Consider the following 17,144-nt stretch of genomic DNA (forward strand, 5'->3'; position numbering starts at 1 on the left):
AGTGAAATTAAAGGATACTAAATAAATAAATATATAAGTGGAACACAGATGTGGCAAATAATGTGAGAGCCGTATGCAAATCTAGGACACAGGGCTTGGTAGAATTGGGGCATCAGTAAGAGGAGGTGAGGGAAAAGCTGATTTGCCCTGGTAAAACCAAAGGAAGTTTAGAGACCCATGGGCTAGTGGGAGAAGTGGGCAGGGAGGAGGCCACACACCACTCACAGCCCAGCTAGAAGATCAGGATGTGGTCCCCAGAGTGGCTCTGCTGGGAAGGGACACAGAAGCTACAGAGAGTTCTGCTGCTGACAGGAGGATGTTTCCAGAGAACCCCAGGCCCCAGGAGAAAGCCTGAAGACGCCCTTGGCTTTACTCACACAGGTGTGGCCAAATATACACTGGAGCTGAGTGGGAAGATGGGCTTAGTGTCCACCAGCTCCTCCCTTGTTGCTGCCTCACATGGGAGCCATCACAGCTCCCTGGTATAAAGTGTGGGCCCTGGACAGACCACGTCGTGCCATCACTGAGCAGCTACATACCTCAAGCTGCACCCATCTCTCTGAGACTCAGGATCCTCTCCTGTGATACAGAGTCTACTTTGCATGGTTAAATCCCTTAGTCCAGTATCTATTCTTGGCACCCAGGATACAACGACTATTATTATTCCTAGCATTCCTCTATCCACCACCAGAGTTTCCATCAAGGAGACTTCTCACTGGGTTTGAAATTCTGACCACCCATAATCCTGGGCACTACTTATATCTCTATAGACACCCAAGGAGAATGGGGAACTTATTTGCTAGATGATTGGCTTTTGGTAACTGATGGAGTCTTTAAAGAGACCCAGTAAATAACCTCTTTGCTTACCTTATGTTTTGAGGCTTGTTGAGATTCAGGGACCAATACCCCCACATGACTGGTAAAACTGGGGTTGGGGAATGTGGGTCCATTGGTGGGCAAGCAGGCTTTCTAACAGTGTATTAAGCAGATGTATCCCCATTCCTCTATGGTGCCCTGTGGTGAAGGCAAGGCCCTTTGAACCTGGAAGCATGAAGGAGCAGAGCAGATGGTGTGTTCCCTACGGGAAGAGCTGAACAGTTCACGCTGATGAGCCCGAGGGTTCTCTCAGAACCATCCCTCTGGGTGGAGTCAAGACTATCACACCCTTGGGAAGTACAGTAATGACCTGGTCCAAGGCCAGTTGCAAAGCAGTCCTCTCAGGTGACAATACCTGGTGAGACTTGTGCTATACCCTAGTGAGAGATGTGGCCACCATGTGAAGCCCCAGCTCCTGCCTTTCCCACTTGAAAGAACCTCATCCTCTCTCCTCTGGAGATGCTGCTGGGGTGGGAGAGAGTTGTTTGGGGCAGGCCTTCCTCAGACAACACAAGCACCGAACTGGAAGGATCTGGAATGATTATTTTTTTTCAAGAAGTTCCATTAGTTCCATTTCCACACAAGGAAGCAAATGATCTTTTAACCCCTCCTTTTAGGTTACTTTACACAAGTAAGTGAAGAGGACAGGGGAACAGAACCTCAATTATCTGAGCACAATGTATGTGGTAAAATAATGCACTAAATCCATATGTTAGCTGTTAAGGTCCATGAGTGAACTGACTCTAGGAGGTTGGGCTACTTATCCAGGACCACTAATTAGTAACTAATAAGTGAAGAGTGGAGAGTTAAACCTACAATCATCAGGCTCCCAAACTCCCTACTCTTTGCATCTCTCTGTGGCTTACACACTGGGCCACAGAACAGAGTGAATAAGTCCAGCCCTTTGGTCCTGATCCTATAGGAACAAGGTCCAGGAGGCCCTAGTGCTGCCCAAACAGAGGCCCTGAGCTCTTGGGACAGCTGCGCCCTAGGCCTGCTCTGCTTTGCATCTTTCTTTTGTCTTCTTTCAGTATGTGACAGTCTTTATCAGGTCTCATAAACTTATTCACAAACAAGATCCTTCCTCTATTGAGAAGGAAAACACATCTAGTCATGAACTTTCTACTGACAAGAAATACCATGCCCTATGTCATGAGTCTGAAATCATGGTCTTGGCTCACCAAGGTCATAAATATTGTCAAGGTCACCTAAGGCAGTCATGAGTAGTGGTTGAGCCGGGTTCAAATCCCAGCTTCACAATTTACTAATGAACAAATGATCTAACCTCTCTCTGTCTCACTACCATTACCTTTAAAGTAGGGCTGAGGATAGTGCTATGAGTGCTCAAAGGGTTGTCATGGAGATGGAATGGATCATTGTATCTAAAGCACTTATGCATGTGTTTTAAATAATAAAAATAATAATTATTACTATGTTTTATAATAATAATGATGATGATGACGATTGGGGTCTGGATGGACATCAGGCACATGGGTCCTAGATGGTCAGGTTTCCTGAAGGGCTGTCTTGTCTCGATATTTTCAATCTCTTTGGAGACTGGCTTCCTGGTAGAAAGAATGTAATAGCCTCCTGGACTTCTTTCCCAGCTGAGGCCCAACTGATCCTAAGGTAGGTTAGAAGATGAAGACGAAGCTGGGGCCTGTCAGGAGGAAACTGGCTTCCTAAGGAGCATCACCATAGACGCAGTTCTAAGTGTCTGTGTGCCAGTGTATTGTGGGAGATGACTGTGTTCCTAGTCAAAAAGCCTAGGAGATAGAGATTTCAGTTGTGGGTAGACAGTTCTGATGAGCCATCTCTTCCCATATCAGAGAGACTCCTCCAAAGCCTAAGAGAGGCATCTCTCTTCTTAGAAGTATAGATGAGCCTTTTCTTTTTTTTGCTATAGGGAAAATACTCTATTTGGTGGTATCCACATGGCCTGTTCCCAGGTAGGACACAGAAATTTATTAGATTCTACCTTTGTTGGTTAAAACTCTTTGGTTACCAAGTATCAGAAACCTACACTGGCTAACTCAAGAGAAAGTTTTGATTTTTGGAAGGTATTCCAGAGACTTCAAGAATGAAGTAGTCAGCCAAGCCTCAGGAAGGCAGGACCTGGCACAGCTCAGCCCGCAATGGGAAGTTGCCAACAGTTTCTCTGGAGCAGAGAGCTTCAAGTTTTTGTTTTTTTATTTTGGTGCATCTTATTTGTTTAAAAAAATTAATCATGCATTCAAACGAATGTATATGGGTTTCAATTTATAAAATATTTTATAAGACATAAAACAGAATTTTTTTAGAATGAGAAAAATAAATAATATTGAAAATCATGCCTTTTTTTTTTTAACAGTGCCAATAATTTTTCTGCTTTACCCAAAGTAAAAGACATGTGATAAATCCTGCTTCATTATTTTGAAAATCTTGGTTTGGCACTTTGGATAACCCCTGGTTTTAATAACTGTCATGGCTGAAAGAGACACTTTGTCAGTCAAGTTCCCAGCAAGGAACCAAATCCAAGTCAGATGGCTCAAGAGACTTTGACAGTTGACAGAGGTATGGGAGCCAACAAGGGATGATGCCCAGAAGCCCCAAACTAGCAACAGCAGGAAGTCATTACCAGCCTCACTGGGAGGACAAGAGAAAGACACTGTGTTACCAGAAGCCAGTGAGTTCTGGAGCCAGGGAAGAGGGTTTCTCTAAAATAAGCTGTGGTTATGGAAGAATGCAGGCCCCCAGACCTCCTGCCAGAGATGTAGTGCTAAAGCAACGAGGGACAGCAGGAAAGCCCCAGCCTTCCTCTCCTCCAATCCTGCTTGTCCATTGGTCAAACTCAGAGAGCCAGCAAGGAAGGCCAGGCGATACGTCCACAGGTGTCATCCTGGAACATGGAGAAGGGGGGTGGCTCTCTGACAGGGCAGGCAGAGAGAGAGGGAGGGAAAGCAGAGAAAAACCAGCTCATGTGGAAGGGAAATATGGCTACTTTCTGAACAACATGCTAAAATTTCTATTTTATCCACCTGTTTGTAAAAATGTTTGAGGTTGGTTGTCATTTTTATCACCAGCACCAGTATCTTCACTCCCCTGTTTTGGCAGAGAGTCTTTTAAGCCAATTGCCTGTTCTGGTGGTTGGTTTGATTAAAACTAGGTAAATATATTTCACTAATCCATTCACTTACATACAGACTGTGTCACCCTGCACTAAAAGCAAATGAACACATAGGAGCTGTATCAGTGGCTCCACTGTGGATTTCCCTCTGAGACCTTAGAATGTCTCATGAACTGGACATGAAAGTGACCTTTCAACATACAGAGTGAATAAGGGCACCATTGCCAATGTTTTCATTGAATATTAAGCAAGTTTACTTTTATTTTTACTTTAAGATATATATATATCTTAAATATATATATTATATATATTATATATATATTTAAATGTGGTGCTGAGAATGGAGTCCAGTGCCTCACAAGTGCTAGACAAGCACTCTACCACTGAGCCACATTCCTAGCCCTTTTTTTACTTTTTAATAGAAATAGCAGTTTGAAATTTTCTTCCTATGTTTCACTGAACCATCTTGTATTCCTTGGCATATAAACTCCACTATGCAGATCACTGCTCAGCAACACAGGTCTAGCTTGTCCAGGCTCCAATGGCTCATAATTTCTGTCCTAGTTCTCAGGAAAAAGATCCTGATACACCTAGTTTGGAATTATAGCCATGGTCAGTGGTCAGTATCATAGGACACAGATGTGGCCATGAGGATCATCCCTGGTATATAGGGGTTTCTTCTAAGAAGGGGAAATTTCTAAAAACAAAAGTGTCTTCAAAGGATGTCATGGACCTGTTAACTTATAACAGACCTTCTGTCCTGCCTCCTGGAGGTCCAGCAAGCCCCCTGATTCCTCACCACATACATAGAAAACCTCTTGTATTATTTCAACAAATAACTCATGGTGTTCATTTGTGTGTGGGTGTCTCACCTGTGAATACATTGGAGCACAGCCTTATATGCTATTGTCTCTGTGTATGGCCAACATTCCCAACAGGTCTGGGGTCCACAGGATTTTCCCTAATCTGGAGGCAGACTTCTTCTCAGACCTGCTGGGCCTGGTAGAGGAAAATATGGTTGCTGATGGACCTCAAGCATCTGGTGCATTAGGTCCCCAAATACAAGGTAAATTATTCTTATATCCTGATTCCTACAATTGGAAAGCACAAAAGTTGCTTCCGCACACAAAGAAAGACTAACTTTTCAGAGGCCTGGAAGGGAAGGTTCCACTTGCTGAAATCTGTTGGGACTTGTTTCACATGACAATAACAAGAGTAATAATACTGTATTGATGATTATTACTATAACAGCTATCCTTTATTGAGCACCAGCTAAAAACCACGTTAAATGCTTTACATATATTATCTCATATTTTGCAACATCTTCAGAGATAGGCAGTAATAATATCTCTGTTTTACTGATGAGAAAAATTGAGGCTTCCTGAGGTCTAGCAATTCACTAGGGACCACACAGTTGGAATGTTCCAGAGCCAAGGCTTTATTGACTTTGGTGCAGAGTACGAGAGAAATTTGCACTTGGGAGTTTACCAGGCCAAGAGGGAATAGAGGCTGGGCCAGTAAAATTTCAGAAAAGTTAGATAGGCTCACAGAGAGTTATTAAGGGAAGCCAGCACCTGAACAGGGGTTCCAAACTTTAGGCCTGGCTCTGCCTCCAACTCATGCTGTGACTTCAGTAAATCAATTCTCTTTTCTGAGGCCTCAGTTTCCTTATCTGTGAACCATTCATTCTCCAAGGTCCAGGAATTCACCCCAACAGTCACATGACTGAGGCCATCCCAGAGCAATAATTTCACCAGACACTGGGTCCGTGACAAGGGGGAGATTGCAGGTGTGTCAGAAGGGTCTCTGTAATTGTTCATTCTCCAAAAGCCACTGCAGTGTCTTGGGGACAGTTGGAACTGACATCAGGTCCAAAGAAAATGGAAGGGATTGTTTTTAAGACAGTAATTCTGCTGAAGGGAATGTCTACTCATTCTCTTTTTGGTTAAAGCAAGAGTCTCTTGGTTCTTGCTTTAGACATTTACTGTTCAGATCAGAAATTATGGTCTTCTTTTTGTCACTAACAAAGGCAGCTGCTAAAACCTGGTCCCTGCTCCCTGTGTTATAGGACCAGCTGCTTCAAGCCTCCAGCTCTGGGAGCAGATGGGTGTGCCTTCTGGAGTAGGTGGTGGGGACATTGACAGAGAGGGTCAGTGTCTTAGAAGGGATGACCATCATAGGCATCCTACTTTGAGGGGAGGGGGCTCCAGGAGGCCTTGGGTGCCCTTTGGAACTCCCTAAATAGAGGAGATCTGGTGAATGTGAGGACTCCCGGGAAACTACTCAAGCAGCTCACCAACAGAAGTGCACAGCACTTTCTCTGATCCGCCCTGGGGGACCATGGAGCCTGGTATCTAGGTAGCCTTTCATGAATTCTCTGGGTTTTACAGTGTTAAGTGGCAGAACCACTCCTACAACTCCTTGCCCCATCCCTGGACTCCCACTAGTATTTTTGTGGGTCCCCAGATATTTTGCCTTCATGGATCCCTTCTTCCTTATGAAAACACTAAAAATTTTATTTTATGATTGTGCTGGTGGGAAGATAAATATACTACCATTACCCATTAAAATGTTTTCTTTGACCTAAAAGCTTGTTTGTTTTTTCCTTCAAATTTTGGAATTGAAACATTTTCTTGGGCCCTCATCCCTGTTCCTACTGCACATTGGATTGACAGCCCTGTCCCTGCCAGCTTATTTTTCCAGAGTGTATTGTCTAGGGACTAGCAGCATCAGCATCACCTGGAAGCAGGTTAGAGATGCAGAATTCCTAGAACCGCCTCAGATCTTTTGCACCACACCCTGCACCTTAACTAGACCCCAGCTGACCACCTTACAGCTGGAAGTTCACTGCCTATACACTGACTCTGGTATACTGGAAAGACCTGGATCACAGGACACAGGTTGTTCCACCAAATTATAGCAAGAAGTCTCATGGTAGAGCATCCTATATGGAAGACATGTCCATCATTAAATGGCTATATAAATGCCAAGAATTCCTGTCTGCCTCAGCCCTTTTCTTCCCTTACTCAACCAATGCTCTCCCAGTTTCCCTGACCCCAGGGGAAGGAGTGAAACCTAGGAAAAGTGAGACCCAGGGGAGGGAGCTAATTCTTCCAACTAATCTTTCAGTTTTCCCATGGTATGGCTTCCAGAGTCATCTCTGCACAGGAGGAGAGGGATGCTGGAGGCACCAGCTCTCAGGGCTTTCACCCAGAGGTGACATGGTTTATTGTCCAGAATTAGTCATGTGGCTCCAGGCTGTAACCACTCTACCTTCTCACCTCTAGATGGCCTCCAACCCTAAAGGGTTTAGGACACCCGGACTGATCTCCACTTTGAGATACTCCTTGAAAAAAACATGTCTGGTCAAATATGATTGGAAAACATTGTATCTTGTTGCTCCTTCCTGGAGACTTATATTACAGGATTTGCTTCATAAAGGCTCTGAGTTGTCCTGCAGGACAGAACTGTCTCACATTGATATCTCCAAATGCAGTGATACACAACCTTTCTTTTCATAGCTCCTATCACTAGAACTAGGGTTGTCTAGAACATGCTTTGGGAAAAGCTAACTGGGGCATTTGTGCTTGAGTGGATGTGGGGTGGATCTTGCAGCATCTAGAGAGTCCTCCCCACGTGCAGAACTGCTAAGGAGGCTCTAAGTGGGCCCGGTCAGCCTAGAAAGCTTCTCTCTAGGAGGCAGACTGTGGGCTGAGGTGGAGAAAGCAAGGGCTCTGATGGTTTTCAGTTCCCTCTTGGCCATCCATCAGTTCTGTTATCTTGGAGAAGTTATAGATCCTCATTGAGCCTCACTTTTCCTTTTTACAAAGTAATATCTACCTCATAGGAAAGTGAGGGGATTGAGTAAACTTACCTAAAGCATCAGGCACACAGTGTGTCTTTGCTGAGTGGGAAGTTACTGCTATTACCTGTTGTCTCTTTTGCTTGTTTTATTCTTTACCATCGCATGGTCCCAGGTTGATGTAGGAGACAAGGATAAGAAGCCTCCAACAGGAATGCTGGACACAGCTCTACCATGTCAGATTTTTGTGCCTCTTTTTTACTCCAAAGAGGTCAGGGGTCTCCTTGGTCCAAGGGATAGTTTCCTCCTAAGAAGGTAAAGGGAACATTCTCGTGATGAATGAAAGAATGGGAGAAAATTCAGAGAGTTAAGGTTGAGCTTGGGGGACAGGTTCAGATTTCCCTTCCTATTGACATCAAAAAGGGAGGTTTACCCCAGGATTCCAGAAAGGAACACAAGACTCCCCAAAAGGTAAAAGTCTCTTTGCTTTGGGCAAAAATATGCCCCAGGAAAAATGTTTTGATTCTAAATGAGGTGCCAGCTGACAAGAATATATTCAGGAATCTTGACCAGTCACCCAGCAAGGGCCATTTCTAAGCAATGGTGGATCCTAGAATAGATTTCTAAAGGTGATCATTTTCAAATGACCTTGGACAGAGAGCAAATGGAGAGAAGGCCCTGATGGTAGTGTGGAAAGGGAATGGGGTTGGGGGTGTCAGACTTGGCTGGACCTTTAATGGCTGAGACCTTGCCAAGTCACTTTACCCCCCTGAATCTCAACCTCTGTTTCTGAAAACAGACATAATAGTATGCCCTGCAGTATTGTTGTTGGAGTAAATCCAATAGTGAACATGAAGTAGCATGGGCCATGGAAAGCTCTAAACATAAGAGGTTAGTATTGAAAACCAGGAGCGTCCTTTAAGGTATGCCAGGAGGGATGATGGTTAAGGTGAAATAGCTCCCTCTAGACAGCCTTGAACCCTCCCTCTCCAGGTGAAGTCAGCTAAATAAATCCAGTATGTTGGCGAGAAATGGAGATAGTAAGAATAGCAACTTCCTGGTAAACAGAATTTCCACATGATACAAATGGGTGACCCCCACTCCTAGGTATATATCCCAAATACTTGGAAATATGTTTTTGGTCAAACAAAAACTTGTATAATAATGTTTACAGCAGCACTAGTCACAATATCTAAAAGGTAGAAAGGACTCAAAATTTTAACTCCTAATGAGTGAATAGGCAAAATGTGGTATATCTGTACCACAGAACTTTATTCATCTAGAAAAAGGAATGAAGTTCTGATACATGCTACAATGTGGATAAAACTGAAAAACATTATCTAAATGAAAGATGCCAGACACACACACAAATTACATATTGCATGACTTTGTTTATCTGAACTATCCAGAACAGGTAAATCTATATACAGAGGAAGCAGTGGTTGCCAGGGACTGGGTGCAGGGAGAAGGGAGAGTGACTGCTTACTGGACATGAGGTTTCTATTTGGGCTGATGAGAAGGTTCTGGAACTGGATAGTGGTGATAGGTGCCCAAAATTGTCAGTAAGCTTAGTGCTGCTGGATTGTACACATTAAAAAAGTTAAAATTATAAATTCTATGTCATGTGTATTTTATCATAATTTTAAAAAATAAGGTTTCTGGCAAAGAAAAAGTATGAACAAAGGATAGCTCCTATTGCTCAAGTGTTGAGGGAATGGGGTGGGGGATGCAGAGTTGTCCGACGGAAGGTAAGGACTGATCTAACAGAGTCACTAAAGGCCTGTGGGGGCAAATCCAATACAAAGGCCCCAAGGGGATCTGGAAAGGAGTAAGACATACTTCTGTTCTCAAAATGTATATAAATGACCTTCACATAAGATAGACTCAGTGATGCTATACATAAAGGAGAAAGTTCAAGACAGGGAGGCATTTCTTTGTCTGGGGTCATTTGTAAAATAAATCTTAGAAGAAAGTTGAGTAGGTGGAATTTGGGCAGGTAGGTAAGAAAGAGGCATAAGGTCTTTCAGGGAAAGGGTGAGGCATGAGAACATGGAGGGAGTGTTTCAGAATGGGAGTAGTTTGATATAAATGGGGTGCAGTGTGCCTGAGGCTGACAGAGATGGTCATGGGAGAGAAACTCTTGTAACAATTAGGGTCAGATTGTGGCAGGCTTTGCAGGTGGAGCTGAGGAACTTAGGATCTTGATGTCTAGGTAGATAGTCAGGAGACTATCTAGGTGGAGACTTTGGAGGTGGAGCTGGGGGAGTCAGGACTTCTCTAGGCAGCAGGGAGTCAAGGAGTCCTCTTAGCCAATGTTTGAGAGCAAGCAGTGTGGTAGAAGATGGATGATGAATAAGGGAGAGAGGACAGGGAGTTGAGCTGTGGTTTCATCTCTGTGGGGGTAAGGAGGGCTCCACCAGAGAAAGGGCAGAAGGAATGGGGAAGGTAAAGCAACTCTCTTGAACTGTGCATTAGCCAGGATTCTTGTTTGCATGGACCAGAAATAGATGCAAATTATATTAGAAAATTATCAGAATTTTCTGGGTCACATAGTTGAGAAGTCTAGGGCAATTTCAGATCCCTGCAGCAAGAATTGCCCCAAAAGTTCCAATAAAAGTTACCAGATTGAATTTGTTGGTTTGTTGACTTTCTCTAAATGACATGCTCATCCTTGATTAAACACCAGAGCCAGGGGTCTGGGGTGAGTTGATGGACCAGTCCTGTGTCAGTGGCACACTCCCCTAGCAGGGCCAACTGCCTCTATCGAAGCACAAGAATGTCAAAAATGCTGCTGATACAAGGAGGGGGACTGGACACAAGATGGGCAAAAGCTGCAGCTATCCCCACAGTTCACCATCTCTATTCCAAGCAGTTGAAACATTTGATTCATCCTCTAAGCCAGTCTGAAATAGAGACTGCTATCTCTGTTTTTACAATGGAGCAAACAGGCATAGATTAGCTTGCTCCTCCCTCTGCCCCTCACATCCAGAACCTTCTATCCTGGGGTACTGACATTTCTTAAGGAGGCAAAGTAAGGCCAATGAGATGCAATACAAGGGACACAGCTAAGAAAAGAAGAGCTGAAGCACAGGGTCATAAAGATCAAATCACTTTTCTTTGGGCCACAGACATCAAACTACATTTAAATCAGAAAATCCACACAGGGGCTATAAATCCCAAGCACTTAATTGTTAGAAAATTAGAGGTCAGTCTCCCAAGAGGCAAAGGGCTGCTTGTTCTGCATCACTCCTACCCTGTGGGCAAGGCAACCAGGAATCATGGTCCCTGGGCAATGGGGAGGAGGGGAAGTATGAATCTCTGAGTTTGCCCAGAACAAAGATGGCTGCTCAAAAGCATTCAGAGCAACCAACTCAGGGAAGACTCAGCTTCTCCGCCCTTAGGAAGGCACTAAATAACAGGGCGAAGGGCGCTGCTCAGTCGTGGGGAGGAAAAGACACTCTGCACACAGAGCACATTATGAGGAGAGGCTCTAGGGTGTGCATGGAGTAGCATGTCTTCTTTATGAGCAAAGATCCAGGGATCCCAGAGCAATTTATCTAAGAAAGACCAGACCCTTGGGGAATGGCTCCCTTTAGCATCCTGAACAGGCCAGAGGCTCAGGGATATCCCAGGTGACTCTACTTCTCCAATCTTCATTTTTCCTAATTTATTATTATTGTTATTAAGTCACAACTCAATGACAGAGCTACCCTGGCCACTTCTCCAAGGGGTTGTTTCTGCCCTTCTAAGCCATGAGCCAGGATAAAGTCCTCTGACTTGGTAACATTAGGCATCAGGCATAAATTTCAAGAATTTCCCACATTTGGGAAGCAGTGCATGTGATGCAGAGTAGAGAAGGAACCGGCAGGAGCAAACAGAACCAAGAGGACATCTGGGTGGCCCAGATCGAATTTGAGGTCTGACAGGCATACTGGGTAAACAGGGATGTCTTAGAAATGCTAACATTCCCAGAGGACAGGCCCAGCCCAGGATGGAAAGCAATTTTAGATGCTCTGACTACTATTTTTGGAGCCTGAATCACATTAATTCACTACCGCTCCAAATGGTGGGCAGCCAGGGAGACCTTCAGGAACCCAGGGACTGTTTCCCAGCCCAGTGGGGCTACAGCCTTCCCAGACTCTTCAGGTCCGTGTCCAGGCCTTCTCTGTCCAGGTTGCTGTGCATTTCCTATACATATGCTGCTACCCTGTTCCCAAAGCACCCTCCATCGATGTCTCCACAGAGAATCCTTCCCTAGCTCATACGCAGAGGGTGAACTGCCATCTTAGGACGGGATTCCAGGCAATCCCAGGAATATCGTTCATCTTGGACTCTAGCTAACTCTGGAGTTCGAAGGGGGACCAGAGCAAAAAATATCCAGAAACTTCCCTGGACTTCTCAGAGTTGGTTGATTGGCAGGGATCCCGCACCGTGAGGGAAGAGGAGTTACTTCTGAGCTGAAATTCCCTTTCACATGCCGGTCAGCAGTAGAGGATCCACAAGGCAGGGGAAAGGGGCAACATGTGATGTCTTTTCTGGCTACATCTGGAGGGGATGAAAGGAGCAGGGAACAGAATGTGTTCTGGGAAGTTTCCAGCCGAAAGCCCAGAGGAGGAGCACTGGTGTGCTTGCAATAGGTCACATTCCTGTTTCCAGTTGAGTGCTCACTGATGAAGGGAAAAGCGCACTGGGAATCTCTGGATTGTGGGATGAATCCCGTCCTTGGCCTCATTTCATAAAGACTTCAGGGCGAGAACTACAGGATGCCATCCCCATTGGTACCCATACTTGTGAAAACATGACATCAACTCCAATGTCTTTGCTGGCAGAATTCTAAATGCCTTAGATAAGCAACGGTGCACCCACGAAAATGACTCTGGTTTGGGAAGTGCTGCGTTGGAGTGTGTGTGTGTGTGTGTGTGTGTGTGTGTGTGTGTGTGTTCACGCATGCATCGTCTGTGTGCTGCCGCAACATCTTGAACTGCTGCGTGACGGCTAGCACTGTGTCACTGAGTACATCTGTACATGGCTGTCACTGCTGTACCTCTTACCTCTGCCTAAGCAGCTCATCAGCCAGGTTGACTCCATTGCACATTTTGCAGGTGCTCAGTAAATAGTGGCTAAATACGAGAATGGATAAGTGATCTGTACCTGCATAGTGAGTTTCTTTCTTTTCTAGTGTTTTCTCCTTGGGTCCATGAGTCTGTCTCTCTGAGACTGTGTTCCTTGTCCCTTCTTCTCATACTATTTCTTTTAGTCTTTTTATTGTCTCCTCCTCCTTCTCTTTTCCCCACATGATCCCATCCTAGACACAAACTCCAAGTCTTTTTCTCATGTATTCTCCTGCATTATGTATACTCAGAGATTTTAGAAATGGAAGATTTTAGAAATCATTTAGCTTAATTTTCGCCTTCTATGTTTGAGAAAATGGTACCCACAGAGGTCACAATGAATGACCTAGCGCGCTCTCGCTCTCTCTTTCTCTCTCTCTCTCTCTCTCTTTTTCTCTCTCTCGGAAGGTTTATTTTTTATTAAAAAAAAACTTTATTAAGATGTAATTCATATATGGTACACATTTAAAGTGTAGAATCCACTGTTATTTTAGTATATTTGGAGGCTTATGTAACTGTCATTATTATCTAATTCTAGAACATTTTTATCACATAAAAAGAAACCATGTGCTATTAATAGCCACTCTTCTTTCCCCATCCTTCCAGCCCTAAGCAACCACTAACTTACTTTCTGTCTTTGTAGATTTCTCTATTTTGGACATTTCATGTTAATGGAATCATGCAACATGTGGTCTCTTGTAACTGGCTTCTTTTACTTGACATAATGTTTTCAAGGTTCATCCTTTCATTCATTTCAAGGTTCATATTTTAGCAGTACTGTATCTTTTTTTTATAACTTTGCAATGCCATTGTAGAAATATACCACATTTTGTATGTCCATTGATGGACATTTAGTTTGTGTCCACTTTTTGACTATCATGAAAAATGCTGCTATATGCACCATATTTGTGTTATTATGTGATCATACATTTTCATTTCTCTTGGGTATATACCTAGGAGAATCAATCTTTTGAGTTAATAACTATTTAATCTTTTGAGTTAATACCAAACTGTTTTCCAAATGGCTATACCATTTTACATTTCTATCAGCAATATATAAGGATTCTAGTTTTTCCACTTCCTTGTTGACACTTGTAATCTGGCTTGTTAATTTTAGCCATCCTAATGGGTGTGAAGTGGTCTTTCATTGTTCGTTTCAACTTGTACTTCCCTGATGGCTACTGATGTGGAGCATCTTCTCATGTGCTTTTGACCATTCATATTCATTCTTTGGTGAAAAGACTGTTCAGATCTTGCACCCATTTTAAAACTGAGTTGTCTTTTTATTACTGAGTTGTTAAATTCCTTATTCTAGATACTGGTCCCTTACTATATAATTTTTAAAAATATTTTTTTCCTATTAAGTGGGCTATCTTTTCACTTGCTTGATAGTATCTTTTGCATGGCAAGTTTTTTATTTTGATGAAGTCTGACTTAGGTACTTTTTCTGTTGCTGCCTATGCTATGATTTTGTATTTCAGAAGGCACTGTTTAATCCAAAGACACAAAGATTTACTCATATGTTTTTCTATAAAAAATTTATATTTTTGGTGCTTCCATGAGGGTGTTTGATCTATTTGAAGTTAATTTTTGTGAATGGCATAGGAAAGGATCCAACTTTATCCTATTTTTGAATCATATCAATTTTTGTACCTAAAAATTTAGTTGTTCCGGAATCATCTATTGAAAAGACTATTCTTTTCCCACTGAATATCTTGACACCCTTCTTGAAATCTATTGACTATACATGAAAGCATTTATTTATGGATTCTCAACTCTGTTCTATTGATCTATATGTCTCTCTGTATTATTAGAATAATATATTACTATATCAATGCAGTTTTATAATAAGTTATAAAATTGGGAGTTTCAAATCATTCACTTTTCCTTCTTTTTAAAGTTATTTCTTGGTCCCTTGTATTTCCATATGAAATCAAAATTTTCTATATGCCATTTTTTGCCAAAAAAACCCTTTTCTAACAAACAAAAAAAACAAAAAGGCAGCTAGGATTTTTGTTAGGGATCATGTTGAATTTGTAGTTCAGTTTGGAAAGTAGTGCCATCTGGGCAATATTGAGTATTCTGAACATGGAATGACATTTCATCTATTTAAGTCTTCTTGACTTTCTTTTAACAATGTTTCTGTAGCTTTCACAGTATAATTTTTGCATATATTTTGTTGACGATATTCTTAAGTAATTTATGCTTTCCAATGCTGTTTGAATGGAACTGTTTTCTTAATTTCACTTTCAGATTGTTCATTGCTAGTATATAGAAATATAATTGATTTTTGCTTATTAATCTTATGTCTGGCAAACTTTCTGAATTTGCTTATCAGTTCTAATAGTTTTGGGGTGGATTATATCATCCCATCATCTGCCAATAGAGATAGTTTTACTTCTTCAAAGGTAAGTAGTAGTCCAGAGCATTCTTATTTCATTGGAAAGATCCTAAAAACAGCTTTGTTGTTGGCTAGGAAAACACTAAAGCAATTTTTCTCCAAAATGTATTGATCTTGATTTCAAAGATTAGGTGCTTAAAACAAACTATAATTTAAATATGATATGGCTAAGAAATTTTTTCAATAGCTGTATGAGTTTGCTAGGGATGTCATAGCAAATACCTGGTTTAAGCAACAGGAATTTATTTTCTAACAGTTTTGGAGAAGCCCAAGATCACAGTGTCAGCAGGTGTGATTGATCCAAGGCTCTCTCCTTGGCTTATCAATGGCCACCTTCTTGCTGTGTCTTCGCAAGGCCTTTTCTCTATGTGTATACAATCCTGGCATCTCTGGGCATCTACACTTTCTCTTTTTATAAGACAGTAGTCAGACTGAATCAGGGACCATTCTGATGGCCTGTTTAAACTTAATTTCCTCTTTAAAGGCCGTATCTCCAAATACAGTCATATTCTAAAGCACTGAGCATTAGGGTTTCAATGTAAGAATTAGGGTAGAAGGAGCACAATTCAACCCATAACAAAAATCTTCTAGTGTTCTTCTGAGATCTGAGTTCTGATTAGTTGCAGAATTTATGAAACAACACATCTACTATGGCTGCTCAATGAGAGTGACCTGCAGCCACTGCTATTGTCCCTGAGCTAAAGGATCCTTGATGTGGTTTTTGGTTTTGCATTTTCCTGGAGTTCTTTGTAGTCAGAGTCTACCCTAATGCCATATCAGGGAGGGCTGATGACCAGCCATCAGACTCAAACATGCACATGACATCTGGAGTCTCTATTTAAAAACCAAAGCAAAATCTCTCCAGATCCTACTGTGTAAACAGCCTGGGAACACATTTGCACAAGGACAGCTTCTATGATGGGAACTGTAAAGTTCAGAAATGGAAAATCTCCATGTATAACTAATTAGAACAAATAACAAAATATAAATAAATAAAATAAAAATCAATAAGTTAAAAAAAAAAAGAAATGCAAAAATCTCATTCCAATTCTGCTCTTTTGAGCTAAGGGTCAGTTCTGAGGATTAAAGATGTAAGTATCCTTGCTCTGCAATTCTTGCGGAAGCCAAAAGCAAATGCGGCTGATCTTAAGTGGTTGTCAGCAGGAACTGGGACTCTAGATTCCCCTCCAGTCCCAGAGCTCAGGAGTCATTCCACCTCAGCATGGAGTTATTTCCCTTTTTCTTCTGCTTGTTCTTTCAACCATTATTTTTAACTCTCTTGGCCTCTGAGTGTTTTTATTGACATATGGCCACAAGCCCTTTTAGGAAACAGGCAGTTATAAATCACCCACAAGGAAATTGATAAGAGTCAGTTCAATCTCTGGTAAAACTGATTTGCCCCTAGATAAACAGGACTCTGCAGGCTCAGGATTTGGGCCCATGGGGGTTTCTGCAAGAGGGTAAAGGGTAAGGTGTTGGGGGAGGCCCTTCTGAAAAGGCAGGAGTATGCTCTGACTCCTGGAGGCTGAACAAAAGAATAGGCTTTGACCTCCCTCCATCCATGGCTTCTTGTCCAGCCTCAGGGGAGAGCTCAGTGTTTCCATTTCACCCAGCTAAGAGTTTTCCACATCAGTGGTTTCCTTATCTTCTGAGGATCTGCTTCAGGGCTAAAGTATCTTCTTTAAGCCTGAAGAAAGGACCATAGGAGGGAATCTCCATATTTGCTGAGGAGGGCTACAGTGTGTTACCACAGTGCAGAGGCACAGGAGAGGCAAGAATCTCTACCACGCTGTTTGTTGTTTGGCCACTGCCTATGGTCGGTCACCAGAAGCTGGGGGAGGCCAGTCC

At 42.6% G+C, this 17,144-nt stretch overlaps 1 protein-coding gene across 9 annotated transcripts in view; it reads left to right on the top strand.

Moving 5' to 3' along the window:
* Positions 1-17,144, top strand: part of Irag1 (inositol 1,4,5-triphosphate receptor associated 1) — a 118,527-nt gene that overhangs the window by 4,940 nt on the left and 96,443 nt on the right. For 2 of the 9 annotated variants that reach the window (XM_078046488.1, XM_040284750.2), the window contains exon 2: positions 4,921-5,048. The exons of the other annotated variants lie outside the window; for them this stretch is intronic. The gene's annotated coding sequence lies outside the window, so the exon portion shown is untranslated. The remainder of the gene's footprint in view (positions 1-4,920; positions 5,049-17,144) is intronic. 9 annotated transcript variants of the gene reach the window in all.

Source organism: Ictidomys tridecemlineatus, chromosome 4 (genome assembly GCF_052094955.1).
Source record: "Ictidomys tridecemlineatus isolate mIctTri1 chromosome 4, mIctTri1.hap1, whole genome shotgun sequence".
In the NCBI taxonomy this organism is placed as follows: Eukaryota; Metazoa; Chordata; class Mammalia; order Rodentia; family Sciuridae; genus Ictidomys; species Ictidomys tridecemlineatus.